At 47.8% G+C, this 13,388-nt stretch overlaps 1 protein-coding gene across 10 annotated transcripts in view; it reads left to right on the forward strand.

Annotated features, from left to right (window-relative positions):
• The first annotated feature begins 2,671 nt into the window (after positions 1-2,671).
• MBP (myelin basic protein) overlaps positions 2,672-13,388 on the forward strand; it is a 117,064-nt gene continuing 106,347 nt past the window's right edge. For 6 of the 10 annotated variants that reach the window (XR_014836955.1, XM_085011083.1, XM_085011095.1 and 3 more), the window contains exon 1: positions 2,672-3,085. The gene's annotated coding sequence lies outside the window, so the exon portion shown is untranslated. The remainder of the gene's footprint in view (positions 3,086-13,388) is intronic. The other 4 variants (XR_014836956.1, XM_085011088.1, XM_085011110.1 and 1 more) reach the window with 1 other exon arrangement.

Genomic DNA, 13,388 nt, shown 5'->3' on the forward strand with positions numbered 1-13,388 from the left:
GAAACCCCCCGCCAGACACTCAAAGTCACAAAGCAAGAAGGACATGGGTACTTGTGGGATGGGAGTGCGCTGGGGCCCCGGTGGGAAATGCAACTACCACACAGACTCATAGAGTCTTAGAGAATCTGCTTGTTAGTGCAGAAGACCCCTAAGAGTCAACAGGGATGTTTTCACAAGACATTCATGGTTGAGATCTCACTGGAAAACAGAAACCCAAAAGCAGTTAGAAGGTGGTTATCTATTGAGTACATTTCCATGTCAGATACACTGAACTGAGAATATATTTCTGTAATTCAGGAGTGACTGTGAGCTTATGGAAAGCTGTTTGCTTTTATTTTTATTAACAAAGTCAGGGAGCTGTCATTAAAGAAAAATATTTTATATATGTGGTACACTTTGTAGAACAGTTTGTATATAAACAATAACAACCAATTTATGGTAGAAAAATGTGTAAAAGATTCTGATTTTTCCCACACAATCAAGTCCTACAGATCTGTTTTCCTTTCTCTTTTTTCCCAAATAAAAAGAAGTGAAGTGACAAGTGGCTTGTGTGTGTGTGTGTGTGTGTGTGTGTGTGTGTGTGTGAATCTGTGTGGGGGGGAGGTTGTGGTCTAGAGTCCTCCCTCAAATATTTTCCTTGTTTACATAATTTTTATGTTGTACATTGTGGAGTTCATGAACCTAATTTCCTTGTAATCATGACCAGTGGAGTCTGTCTAGTTATTAAATGGAATTTTTGGTGAAACAATTAACCCTTAAGAGTGTACAAGTGGGTTGCCTACTTTGCAGCTACCACCAGGGAAAAATTAATGGCAAGGCAAAGATGAAAATGAAGTTCAGATCTTCTCTGAGCAAAACTATAATAACAAAGGTAAATCTCTTGATGAAGAAAAGTTTTAAAAAACTCAAAATGTGTGCAGTCTGGTCTCCTGAAAAGTATTTAAATTAATTTTCTTACTTCCTTTTAGTTTGGGTAATTTGGAGCATAACGAACTGAACCAAAATTTACTGAGTCTGTACCATGCATGAAACTTTGTGATCCTTGCTAGAATATGAAACGCTAAAGGCTGCTGCTTCAGTATTGGAAAGGCAGTGAGAGAGAAGGGAAAGGCCATGTGACTTTCTGAGAAATATCAGAGACAATGAGGCTTGGGTCATTTATTGTTTATTTGTCAAAAGACACCGTTCAATTTTATTCAACAAAATGAGTCTGTCATTTTGCCCATCTTCATGTGAAGTATGACACCACCACCCCCTGCCATGAGAAGCGCCCAGTACTGCTTCCTCTACCCTGGGTCCTGTCCCTGGCCTGGGAGAACTTTCAAAAGCCCACCCATCACTTTATTACATTGTGTTCCTTACTATCGCACATACATTTTCCTTGAAATTCTTATGAATTGAAGGCCATTATATCCCCAAAATATATGCATGGGGGAATTTTATACATACATTAAAAAGAGTCTTAGCTGGAGCTTGGCAAGCCTGACTTTGCAGAGATGGCTCTTGGCAACCGTGAAGCCTCTGCACAGCACAAAGCAGGACAGTCTCTGTAGTTGCTTGGAGCCTGGACTCTCCAGCCTTCCCTAACATCTGCAAGGTAGGAGCCCCAGTTACCCCTGGACAAAGCAAAGTGGCATTTGTGGGGAGGAGAAGCAGTTTGTGATGCTAAAACCAGAATCTACATGGGACCAGTTGTTGGCCTGAGCTTTAAGAAATATGGGGGAGGGGGGCAGGTAAGAGTGACTTGGGTCAGGAGCCTTGGAACTTCCCTGTCAGAGTCACTACCCTACTCATCCTGGGGTTCTTCTGAGTCCCTCACTTCCACCTGTCCAGCCTTGGCTGCAAGTGAGCTGAAGGCTCCCAGCAAAAAAGTGGAAACACAAACTTCATCTTCAGCAGCCATCCTCCCTCCTGACCCCCCACCTCCAACTCCAGAACCCCCCAGGCCAATCTTCTTAGAGGAAAGGATCAAATAGTGATGTGACAGTGAAGTGAGGTGGACACACTTCTCTTGAATCTCCAGCACCTGAACTTGAACGATAAACCCCCTGGGGTCTGTGAGGGTGTCAGCCCTGAAACCACACTGGGAGGTGGCTCTACTGGCCCCTAAAGCCGGCCCAGGGGACAAGGCTGGGTCTCAAGGGCACCAGACTCCCCCTCCCCCAATGAACAGTGTGGATTCCCAGGGGCTCCTTGGAAAGCTCAGATTCAATCCCCTGACCCCGAATCTAAATTGGTGGTCGCGTCTCTCCCTCCACCTCCTACTTTTCCACCATCAGGATGAGGCCGAAAGTCCAGGGGGAAACGACTCTGTGTAGGTGACTAATGTCCAACACCAGGATCCCTTGGACCAAGAGGATGACACCGACCCCAAGCCGAGGGAGAGATCATTCAGGCCGCAGGACCCAGGTTCGCCCGCTCCTTCTGTGCGTTTTCTGGTCTACTTTGAGCCCTCCTCGCCAGCCTCCTTCGGGAAGCATGCGCTCTCCAGAGGAACCCTACCTGTGAGCGGTGCTGCACCAACGCCACCCTGGTGTTCCCAAGGGGCCAGGTTTTGCGGAGTGCCCTGCACCCCGAGGCGGGGAAGTAGATTCTGGCCAGCGGCCACGGCGGCCGTGGTATGGGGCGTGGAGCCTAAACTACCGCAGTCCCTCCCAGCACGGTCGGGCGGGGTGGTTCGTAGGCTCCGCCACGCGCGGAGGCGCAAAGAGCCCGAGTTCAGTCCCGGGCAAACTCCGAGCCCGCCTCCCGCGTGTGCCCGGAGCCCTCGTGGCGGAGGCGTCGGGACGTGGACCTGGCCAGCGGGCGGCAGGTGGGCGGCTGGGCCCGGGGCGGCGTGTTTACCTGGCTCGCAGGCAGCCCGGGAGGCGGGGGAGGGAGGCGGGGCGCTCGGCCCCCGAGCAGCCGCCGTCAGTCGCCTCTGCAGCGCGCCAGCGAGGACGAGCCTTTGGCCCCGGCGGCCCGCGTCCCTGACCCGGAAGGCGGAGCCCTGGGACCCCGCGCTCCTGGCGCCTGGGGCCGGGGCGGCGGGAAGGCGGCCTGGATCCCGCGGCGCCCTCGGCCTAGGAGCACCAAGCTTAGCGCGGTGGGTGACTCTTGGGTGGGCAAGCGCCTTTATCAGCGCCCTCGGAGCGGGGACCCGGGCCCGGAGTTCCCCTGGGCGGCGGCGCAGGTGGCGGCAGGTGGCAGCCCAGGGGCCGCCGGGGCGGGGGGTGGGTGCGGGTGTAGACGCGCTCCAGAGCAGCGGGGCTGTCCCGGATGAGTGTCCAGATGTGGGCTCCCGTGGCTGGGGTCTCAAGAGTGTGGGAGGGGGTGGGGGTGGAGTTTCGGAGGGAGGTGACGAAGGTCAAAGAGGCCGCCCTGGGCGTTGCGGGGATGGGTGCTGGTGGCGAGCTTTCGAGCAGGCGGGGGATCCCCACAGGCTTAAAGTGCTTCTTAAAGACACACCTGGAGCCGGGCAGACGACCTCACCCTCCCGCCGTTTCCAGACGAAAACCAGTTTCCCTTTGAGCGTGGAGGGCGGTGACAGGCAACTCGCCTTGCTTCCGCCTTCGGGAGGCCTGGCCTGGCTGAGCTGCCTGAGCCCACCTGCGCCGGCCGGTACCCCACCTGCGCGCACCTGCGCGCACCTGCGCGCGGCGCGGTCCCCCTGTCCCGCGTGAAGCCCCTCTGGGCCCGTCGCTGGGTGAGCTGGCTCTGAGGGTGCTGTGTGTGCTGCAAGGTTCTACTGACGCCTAGGTGATTCTAGGTCCTGCGGGATACCGGTGACACCAGCTGCTTTCTCTTAGGGGCTACTCTCTCTCTCCCGTTTGGAAGGCGGAGTGAGATTTGGGAAACCCTTTCAGTTTCTTTGGGACTCAGTGGGACTCCGGCAGGAAATAGGCGTGTTTCGGTTCCCCATCCTCTGTTTTCCAATTGCGGCAATGTGAGAATCAACAGCATGTGTGCAGTTTTTCTCTGCCTCCGTGGAGGGCACGTGCAGCAGCTGGGATGTGTTGGGAGGGGTATAAACATGGTGGCGGGGGGGCGCTGGCTGTTCTGACATGGACATGAACACCTGGCCTAGAAAGAGAGTTTTTCCTAGGAAGGGGATTTTAGGATGCATCCTATTTAAGACCTATGGCTTTTGGAGAAGATTTTTAGCCCACCGAGGTCAGGGGGATGTTTTACAGAGTGGCCTGCAAGTTAGGGACCTCCCTATATTGGGCTCAGGCCTGTACCTCTGCTCCCTGGTAGGCCACATGAGAGTGCTGAGGGCCTCCTGGGACATGGGGACCCAGGTGTGGAGCCAGCAGGAGTCAAAGCAGATCTTCAGGAAAGGATGGGCCAAATGACCTGCAAGGGGCAGAAGCCTTATGAACCCGCGGCGTTCCTCCCAGGCCACGGGTGCTCGTCGGTAGCTGAATTTTTTTTTAAGTGGGATAGATCAAAACCTGAAGGGAGGAAATCCAGTTAAAAATTGCCATAAAATGTCGGTTAACAGTAACTCCCTAGGATTTAACTGAGTACCTTTATTAACCAGGGTTGAACAAAAACTGTTTGGTTCAAATGCACCTTAAAAATCTTTCTAAAGTATCGTATTTCTGTCCAAAGAGAAGAGCATTTAGAAAAGTTATTTGATCTGTGATTGACATGGAATCACTTCAGCCTAGCTTTGGTGGGGGATGGCCTCGACCATGTGCCCTGATGAAAGGCACTTGCTGAAGGTGGAAAAGAGTAGAGACCAGTCTTTTTGGTGATTTTTTTCTATTTCCTTCTGAATTTCTAAATGCTAATTGGAGGTATGTTGAACTTTTAGTTTTCTAGGTTCTTTAAAAAATTGACAACCATTTCTGTACCCAGGTAGCATTTTTGACCACTTACAAATTGCCAGCTGTCTTCTGAAAATGCTATTTCACCTGATGAATCGTCCTGATGCCAGGGGATACCCTCCTTTGATATAACTACCCTATTATTATCTTCATTTGGGGGGGCAATGCCCATGGCATGTGGAAGTTCTTGGGCCAGGGATTGAACCCATGCCGCATCAGTGACAATGCCAAGTCCTAAGCAGCTAAGTCACCAGGGAACTCCTACTCTCATTTTCACTGACTAGGAAACCAAGGCACAGAGACTCACAGGTGCCTACAGGATTAAGTTCCAGGATCCTGCCACCAGCCCCTCTTTGCTGCCCTGCAGACTGACAGGACACCTTGCAAACCTCACAGAGCTGCCTTTGGTTTCTGTCTCTTTAAAATTCCACTGCTCCTGAGTGGCCACACCCAACAAAATATGCTTCCTCTACAGGATGATTGGACTGTCACATCTCTTTTAGTCACCCTGTCCTAACTTCCTCAGTGAAGTTGTCAGTAAGGAGAGTCAGTTTCCTAATTCCTTGGTACGATTTTTAGTAAGTAGTCATTAAGCACTACATAAAGGAGGACACTTCTATTGGTCCCTTGGAGCCACGGAAGGAAGCTTAAATCAGCCTGAGTTGGGGGCCCTAGGAGCTGGATTTAATGCACAGTAATTGTCAGCAGAGACCCTGATGGTCCTGCTGAGCAGAGAGGCTGGATGAGCAGGTTTCCAGTCTCTACCTTAACATGCAGCCACCAGGCTTTAGCCAGAGAGACAGAGCCAGTGGGAGATACACATGAGAGATGGATCGTGAGGAATTAGGGCTGGAGAGGCTGCCCAGGTAGGAGGCTGGAGCTCTCAGGTGTGAGCTGAGGCCTTGTCCAAAGGCAGAACCACCCTCATGTCAATAATTTAAAAATTCATAACTATACATCTGGACTCTGTGAATACCAGAGTAAATGTGAAGCTCTGTTATTTAAAAAAAAAAAAAATAGATGGATGCCTAGAGAATGAAGGTAAACAGACTTAGGTGAGGTATCTGGGATGTATAAAACATTCTCAAATTCAGCAAAACACAACAAACCACCTAGAAGAAAAAGATGTGAGTGACTAGGCTGGTCTAGTAAGACATGAAAAGATGCTTAACCCACTAGTTCTCAGGAAATTGAAAATCACAACATCGATGAGATAATTGTTCATATCCCTCGTGCTGGTGAAAAAAATTAAGTTCTGACTATACTGAGGGTTGGGGAAGATTTAGAGAAGTGAGAACTCACTTGATCATGAGTAGAATGCAAACAGGACCAGACACCTTAGAGAATAAGCCATAAAAGCTGAAGATGGATATTCCCTATGACCTCATTGTTTCACTCCTAAGTGTAGCCTCCAAAGAGAGCCTGGTCTGAGTGCCTAAGGCATATGCAAAGGTTGCTCACAGAAGCAATTAACATTTTTTTAAAATTTTGAGATAAATGTAGATTCACATGCAATTGTGAAAAATAATACTGAATGATCCATATAGTAACGTCTTGCAAAACTCTAGCCCGAATCACAACCGGGAAATTAACACTGAGAGCCCATCAACCATGTTGGGATTTCAGATTTCACCAGCTTACGTGCTCCCACGTGTCTGTGTGTAGTTTTATGTAATTTTCTCACGTGTGTAGAATTGTGTGACTACCCACAGGTAGGACAGTTCCATTACAGGCTGCCCTTTATGGCCACAGACAACTTCCCCCTTCCCCCTCCCTACGCCCTTGGCAACCACTGATCTGTTCCTCATTTTCTATAATTTCATCACTTTTTGAATGCTATATAAAGGGACCCATGCAATATGCACCCTTTTTTGATTAGCTTTTTTCTCTAAATGAAATTCTCCAAGTTCTTGAGTGTACTAGCAGCTCATTCTTTTGTGTTGCTGAGTAATATTCCTTGGAGTCGATGCTCTGCCCTCCATAGTTTTTTGGTTTTAACCATTCACCCTTTGAGTGAATGTTTGGGGCTATTTGAGTAAAGCTGTTGTGATCATCCTTATACATGGTTTCTTGTGAACATAGTTTTCATTTCTCTGGGATAAATGCCCAGGAGTTCCACTGCTGAGTCATATCCTGAAAGCATGTTCCATTTTATAAGAAAGTGCCCCACTCTTTTCCGGAATGGCTGGACCATTTTACATCCCCCCAGCAGGTGCGAGTGATCTGGGATCTCCAGGATAGCATCTGGCATTGTCATTGCTTCATTTGAGCTGTTCTAGCAGGTGTGCAAAGATGCTTCAGTGTGATTTTCATCTGCTTTTCCCTCGCGGGCAAAGATGCCAGTCTTTTCACATGTGCGTTTGCCATCTGTATATCCACAGGTGAGCGGCTTGATCTTGTCTTTGCCCGTTTCCTAATTGGATTATTTGGTCTTGTTAATTCCTTGTATGTTCAAGATAACAGTCCCAGTGGTTTGCCGTTAATCTGTCAGTTTAGCTTGTCTTCAGCTTCTCCACAGGGTCTTTTGCAGAGAGAATATTTTTTATTTCAATGAGATCCAGTTTACTAATTTTTTTCCTTTTATGGTCTGTGAGTGGGTGTAAAAATACAAGAACCCTTCACCTAGCCTGAGTCTGGAAGATTTTCTCCTGTTTTTTTTTTCCCCCGTACAAGTTTTATATTTTTATGCTTTACGCTGAAGTCTGTTCTCCATTTTGTGTTAATTTTTGTACAAGGGGAGAGGTTTGGGTAGAGGATTTTGGTTTTGTTTGGGTTTTGTTCCTACTTAGGAGTGTGACATTGTTCCATGGCTGTTTGGTGTAGGCCAGCAGCTGTACCTCCAACTCAACACCTCTGTATGCTGTGCATGAGGCCCTAAAAAGACAAAAAAGGAAAAAATAATTAAAAAATTAAAAGGATAGAGATTGGAAAGGAAGAAACAATACTTTCCCATTTACAGATGCACGAGTGTCTGCAAGAGGTTAGACTTCCTGTCACAAGAAGTCTAACCCCAACATCTCCTGGACTTGTGAGGAAGTTCACCAAGGCCTCAGGACACACATCAACACACAAAAGTCTTCTACATTGGTATCTGCCAACAACAAACATGTAGAAACTGAAGCTAAAATATGACGCCATTTAAAATGACTCCAAAGCAAAGGACATACTTAGGTATACCCTAAAAACACCCCGCTGAGTCAGAATCTGTGTGCTTAAAAAGACAAAACACCGATGAAAGAAACAAAAGATTAACCTGTGATCATGGCATGGAAGATCCCACACAGTAAAACTGTTCATTCTCCCCAAGTATGTCTATAGATCTGATGAAATTCCTATCAAAATTCCACCAAGGGTTTTGTAGACATAGACAAGCTTATTCTCAAATGTATGGATTGACGTGGGAGCTCAAACAGCTAACAGGACTTTGACAGGGAAGAAAGAAGTGGGGGGAATTGCTGTCCCTGGTGGTAAGGTTTACCCTCTGGCCACAGTAACGAGGACAGGGTGTCCTGGTGGAGAGACAGACACCTCCGTCAAGGGGACGGACCAGGGAACCCAGAGATAGACGCACATACATATATGGACACAATCTTTGACAAAGAATCTAAAGCAATTCTAGAGAGGAAGGATTATCTTTTCTGTTGTTCTCCTGCTTTTGGTTTCACTGGTTTCTGTTCTTTACTAGTTCCTTCCTTCTACTTTCTTCAGATATATTTAGCCTTTTTTATAAAAGTTTAATAGGTTAAACCTCAGATTATTGAGTTGAGACCTTTCTTCCTTTCCATGTCAGCATTTTAGCCCTATAAATTTCCCTCTTGGCACTACCCTGGCTTTGCCCATGTATTTTTTTTTTCCCCAAACTGTTTTAATGTTTATTAAATCGAGATTGAATGTGTCTAAGATCAGGTGAAAAAATGAACAAAATATGGTTAAGGTTCGATGGTTGATGGCTCCTAGTGAGTGAGAGAGCTGAGATTCAAGCCTGAGCTCTGCTCAGGCTCTGCATGGTGTTGGTCAGGTGGCAGCACAGGTCAAAATCAAAGCAATAGCATTGAGTGGAAAACAGCCAAGCTGCACATGAATAAATATAGCATCATTCTGTTTATTGAAAACTTTTAAATACACAAAAGAACACTACATGCTGTGATTACATGCAGATGTAATAAATACAGAAATGATGCAAATCGGGCTGTCTGCCAGCCCCGGGAAGCTGCTTACCTGTGTCAAGGGAGGGAGGGGTTTGTACGAAAGGGAGTTTGCTTTAATTTGAAACATATTTTAGGATTTTAGACAAAGAAGAGAATGTGTCACTTTTTTCAAAGGAAACTAAACCAGCCATGAATCATTTTCTGTACCATTTGTCATAATCAATCATTTATATTACAAATAAGTAAGCTGATGCTTATTTGGGGGCGGGGGAATGACACTAAAGATAATGAAATGATGGGAAAGCTGGGCAGGTGAATAGCCTCAAAGAAGAACCTGGAAATAGGTTGGGGTGAAGTTACTAAAATTAGGTAAAGGCAAGAGAAAGGAAGAAGACAGTCATGTGTAAAAGGAGTACAAGTAGGAAAACTGGAAGTGAAGATAAGCAGACTGACCTCAGCAGAGGCAGTGCTAAGGCTAAGACTGGGGGCGGGGAACAACACTCAGCCTGGGAATTCAGCATGGAGTCTGCTCCCTTTCTTCCAAGAACCCTTTACATCTGCATAAACTTGGAGGATGGGAGGGAAATCATGCTTTGGGATCCAGCTGTTTTTCCTTCTTTGCTGCCTGGATTTTTCCCGAGTCCCCCAAGTGGATAAGCATGGCCATCAGGCCTGGGTTTTTGTGGGGGTTCTTTGTTTTGTTTTGTTTTGCTTTGCTTTTTAGGGCCACACCCGCAACATATGGAGGTTCCCAGGTAGGGGTCCAGGGTTTCTGATTAGTCCTCAGTACTTGGTTCAGCCAGCATGGGGACGAGGCCTGGGGCTGTCTGGGGGCCTGGAGGGTGGCCTGCCGTCTACCAGGAGACAGTGACTCAAAAAAGTGAGGTCTGAGACAGATGTGGGGACGACTAGGCTTGGAAATGTGTTCTGGGACCTCGGGGTACAGGGCGAGCACTACTGGCCATCGTACGTGTCGCAGAGGGAATGGAGGACGAACTGGGCTTCCACGACCCCAGAGGTCTGCCGAGCCCTGGGAACTCACATTTCCCTGCCGGTAACAGGATGAGGACGTTGCACGATTTGGAGGGTGACTGGGGAGCTGGGGGGACGGACATCACCAGGATCCCCATGGAGCGGGAGGGCCTCCACCTCTTGGGGAAGTGTCTTACCAGGGGCTTTTGGTTTTTTTGGGTTTTTTTTAAAGCCCATTTTAAAAGGGAAGAATAGACATGAGACAATGCGAGGACATAAGCATTTCTCTTAATGGTGATGCGACACATCACATCAGATGCTGGTTTTGAAAAGTGTCAGTCGGTAGCTGGTGAGGGGGTGACACCCTCCAGGGTGTGAGGGAGTTTCTTGGAGGCCCGAAGCTGCGGCTTGTTACAGGAAATGAGTTTCTGTTCAGAGTCCCTTGGCAGCTTTTCTTAAGGATGTGAGGCTTCTCCTTAGTATGTGTTCTAAATTTTAAAACCCAAAAATAGTTGCAAGAGCCATTCAGTATGTGTTACTGAAAGCACAGGTTTTTAATATCAGTTACGTAAATGGAGCTTTTCTTTGGTTTATATCTCCCCCATTGTTAAGACCATCTAGAAAATAGTGACTGGTGTCGATGATGCTTCTTTTGAAAGAGAGTTGACTTTATTGCATTGTACATCAGGTTTCGTTTTGATCGTTGGCCAGCGTTGGTCAACCCTGACAGGCCCTCAAGCGACACGGAGGAGTGCCAGGCCCAGCCCCGCTCCTGCAGGCTCTGCAGGCAATACCCAAGCATGGGGGTTCCCAGCTAGTGAGGACTGAGGCTCAGGGGACCCTGAGGTCTTCCAGCCCCACCACCAGCAGCTCTGGCTGGAGTGAGACGTCCCTAAGGTTGTGGCTAGAAAGGCAGGCAGAGCCCCTGGTAGGACATGCCTCCCTGCCATTTGGTTTTCTGAAGTGTGTATTTCAGAGAAGGACCTCGGCAGCAAACTTCCTCTTGTCTCTTGGGAGACGGGACAGGGGTTGGGGAGGGTTTGACTTCCGTCAGAGAGGGTGGGGGGCCCAGTGGCCCCATCCTTGCCCTTGATGTTTTAAGTAACAGAGGGCTCCTGCTGGTCTTGTGCTGATTGCAGAGCTTGCAAGTGTTGGCCCCGCCTTTTGGGGTGTCAGGCAACAGAGGATCTCCCTCAGGCCACATCCTGCCCACCCCTGCTGTCATGGCAGCCCTGTGGTCAGAAGCAAAAAGCCAGGTGCAAGGGCAGCCCCTCCGGCAAAGACTGGGTGGAGTCCCAGTCCCCCCATATCAGCCACCAGCCCAACCGAGATGAAGTGGGGGGCGGGATACCCAACGCCGGGTCCGGGAAGAAGATGATGACTGATGATCCCCCTGGGGTTCTGTCAGCCACCAACATGCATGTCGTCCAGGATTCTCATGAAATGCAGAGCCCTAGGCCCCGGTCTCTGGACCCCACACTGAAGTCTTGGGGTCCCTGCCCAGGAATGTATATTGTAACAAGCCCCAAGTGATAAGGCCCAATGCTCAGTAAGCGAAGAAAATGGGCTTGAGTCCCCAGGGTGTGTGGTGACCTATTTTTACCTAATTGTACCTGCGCACTTACAGCACAGCTCTCACCCCGTCAAGAAATTCTTCGTATTTCATGATAAACTGACTTTACATTAGAAAGAATGACTCATGGGAAATAACGTTCTATACTGACAATATGTTCTTATTTCTGTGGTTTATTTTTGACACTCTCTCCATTTAGAGGATTACGTTCCCTCTCTTGCTTTTCCTGGGTGCTGGCATATCTGACAAGGAATATTTCTGGATATTCATCTTCATCCAGTTTCTTGTATAGTCGGAGCCTAACATTTTTGCTAAACTTACTATGAAAGGAGAAAATCTAGAGCTGTGCTGCCAGCTTCCCAGATAGAGCCAATGTGCAATTGATTTTTTTAAAATTCCCCGATTCTCCAGGATGTGCAGAAGACATGCCTTTCCAGGCACCACATAAAACAGATGCAGCTCTTGCCCCAAAGTACTGCTTCATGTCACTAGGGAACTGGGGGGGGGGGGGGGCACAGATAGGTTTCCCAAGACACAGCGTTTGCTAAACACCCTATAGTATGTGCAAGCAAAATGCAGGATCCTGGCGAGGGCGGTGCCTGGCAGAGGGGAGGGGACGCAAAAGCTATTAATTTCTTTTTTTTAAATTTGATTTTATTGAAGTGTAGTTGATTTATAATGTTGTACTTGTTTCAGGTGTACAGCAAAATGAATCAGTCATAAATACATCCATTCTTTTTTCCATATAGCTTATTACAAACTATAGGTTTGCCTGTGCTGTATAGTAAGTTCTCCTTAATCATCTCTCCTCGCAGTGCTGGATCGTTCTCTCTGCCCTCCACCAGTTCACTGTCCAGGTCTCCCAGCAGCCCCACACCTCCCTCCCGCAGTGGCCTGTCTGGGAATTCTCTTGGCTCTTGCTGGAATTTCTGGCTCCATATCACCACCAGTAGTTCCTGGAATTCCTGTTCCCTCACCTTGATTCCAGGATGTCACCTCCCCCACCTGCAGGCCCCCCCCCCCGCCCCGTCCAACACACAGCTTTTCACAGTAGTGGCTCTGGTCTCGGGTTCTGATCCCGTGTAGTTGCAAGGGGTTAAGTGTTCTGTTCCACACTCAGATTCTGGGAAACCTAAAATAGGTTTTCCCTGTCTCACGTCTCAGTGCAGAGGGGTGGTATTTGCTGCATCCACAGAGAGCAGGTTCCACTAACCCTAATCATCACCATCTAACTGACTTGCACAGCAGAGCCTGAATTTTGCAGAAGTCACTTGCCCCAGTCTGTGCTTCACAATCAGAAGAACATGGGCCTGACTAATTCCACTCACTGTATTGCCTTAAAAGACCAGCTAAAACAGGAACTTAATGAAATAACGAAAAATGATTCTCATATTTCAGGAGCTAGATTTCTCTTACTTGGGGTTTGGGGGGGGCGGCACAGGATGTACTTTGGTTGTTTTTATTTTGTTTTTTTCAGACGTCTGAAAATGTTAATAGCCTTGGAATAGCTGAGACAAGGGATTTATGAAGTGGAATCACAAGTTGCAATCATCTGCCTAGAAACATGAACAAGATAAATTATATTTCAGAGCCAGGCTTAATGCATCTCTAGCTTCCACGCATCAATTTATGCTGCTGTATGGAAGATGCTGTGGTTTTAAAAGGGAGACAGTGATTCTCTTATTCTGTTATTATTGCTGGATGTCAAGACATTTGTGAAGAGAGAAGGAGTTAAACTAGATATGGAAAATTTGTCTTGTTCATTTCAGACAGTGTATGGAGATTGTTATGTGAAGGGGAAGTAGGACATAAAGGTGCCAGCCTGACAGACAGCCATTCTGAAAATGTGGTAAGATGTCGTGTTTACAGCCACATTATATAATA

This window comes from Sus scrofa, chromosome 1, assembly GCF_054392235.1.
Source record: "Sus scrofa isolate SSC_HxYL_T2T_F1_AM1 chromosome 1, Sscrofa_HxYL_maternal_Yorkshire_Landrace_v2.0, whole genome shotgun sequence".
In the NCBI taxonomy this organism is placed as follows: Eukaryota; Metazoa; Chordata; class Mammalia; order Artiodactyla; family Suidae; genus Sus; species Sus scrofa.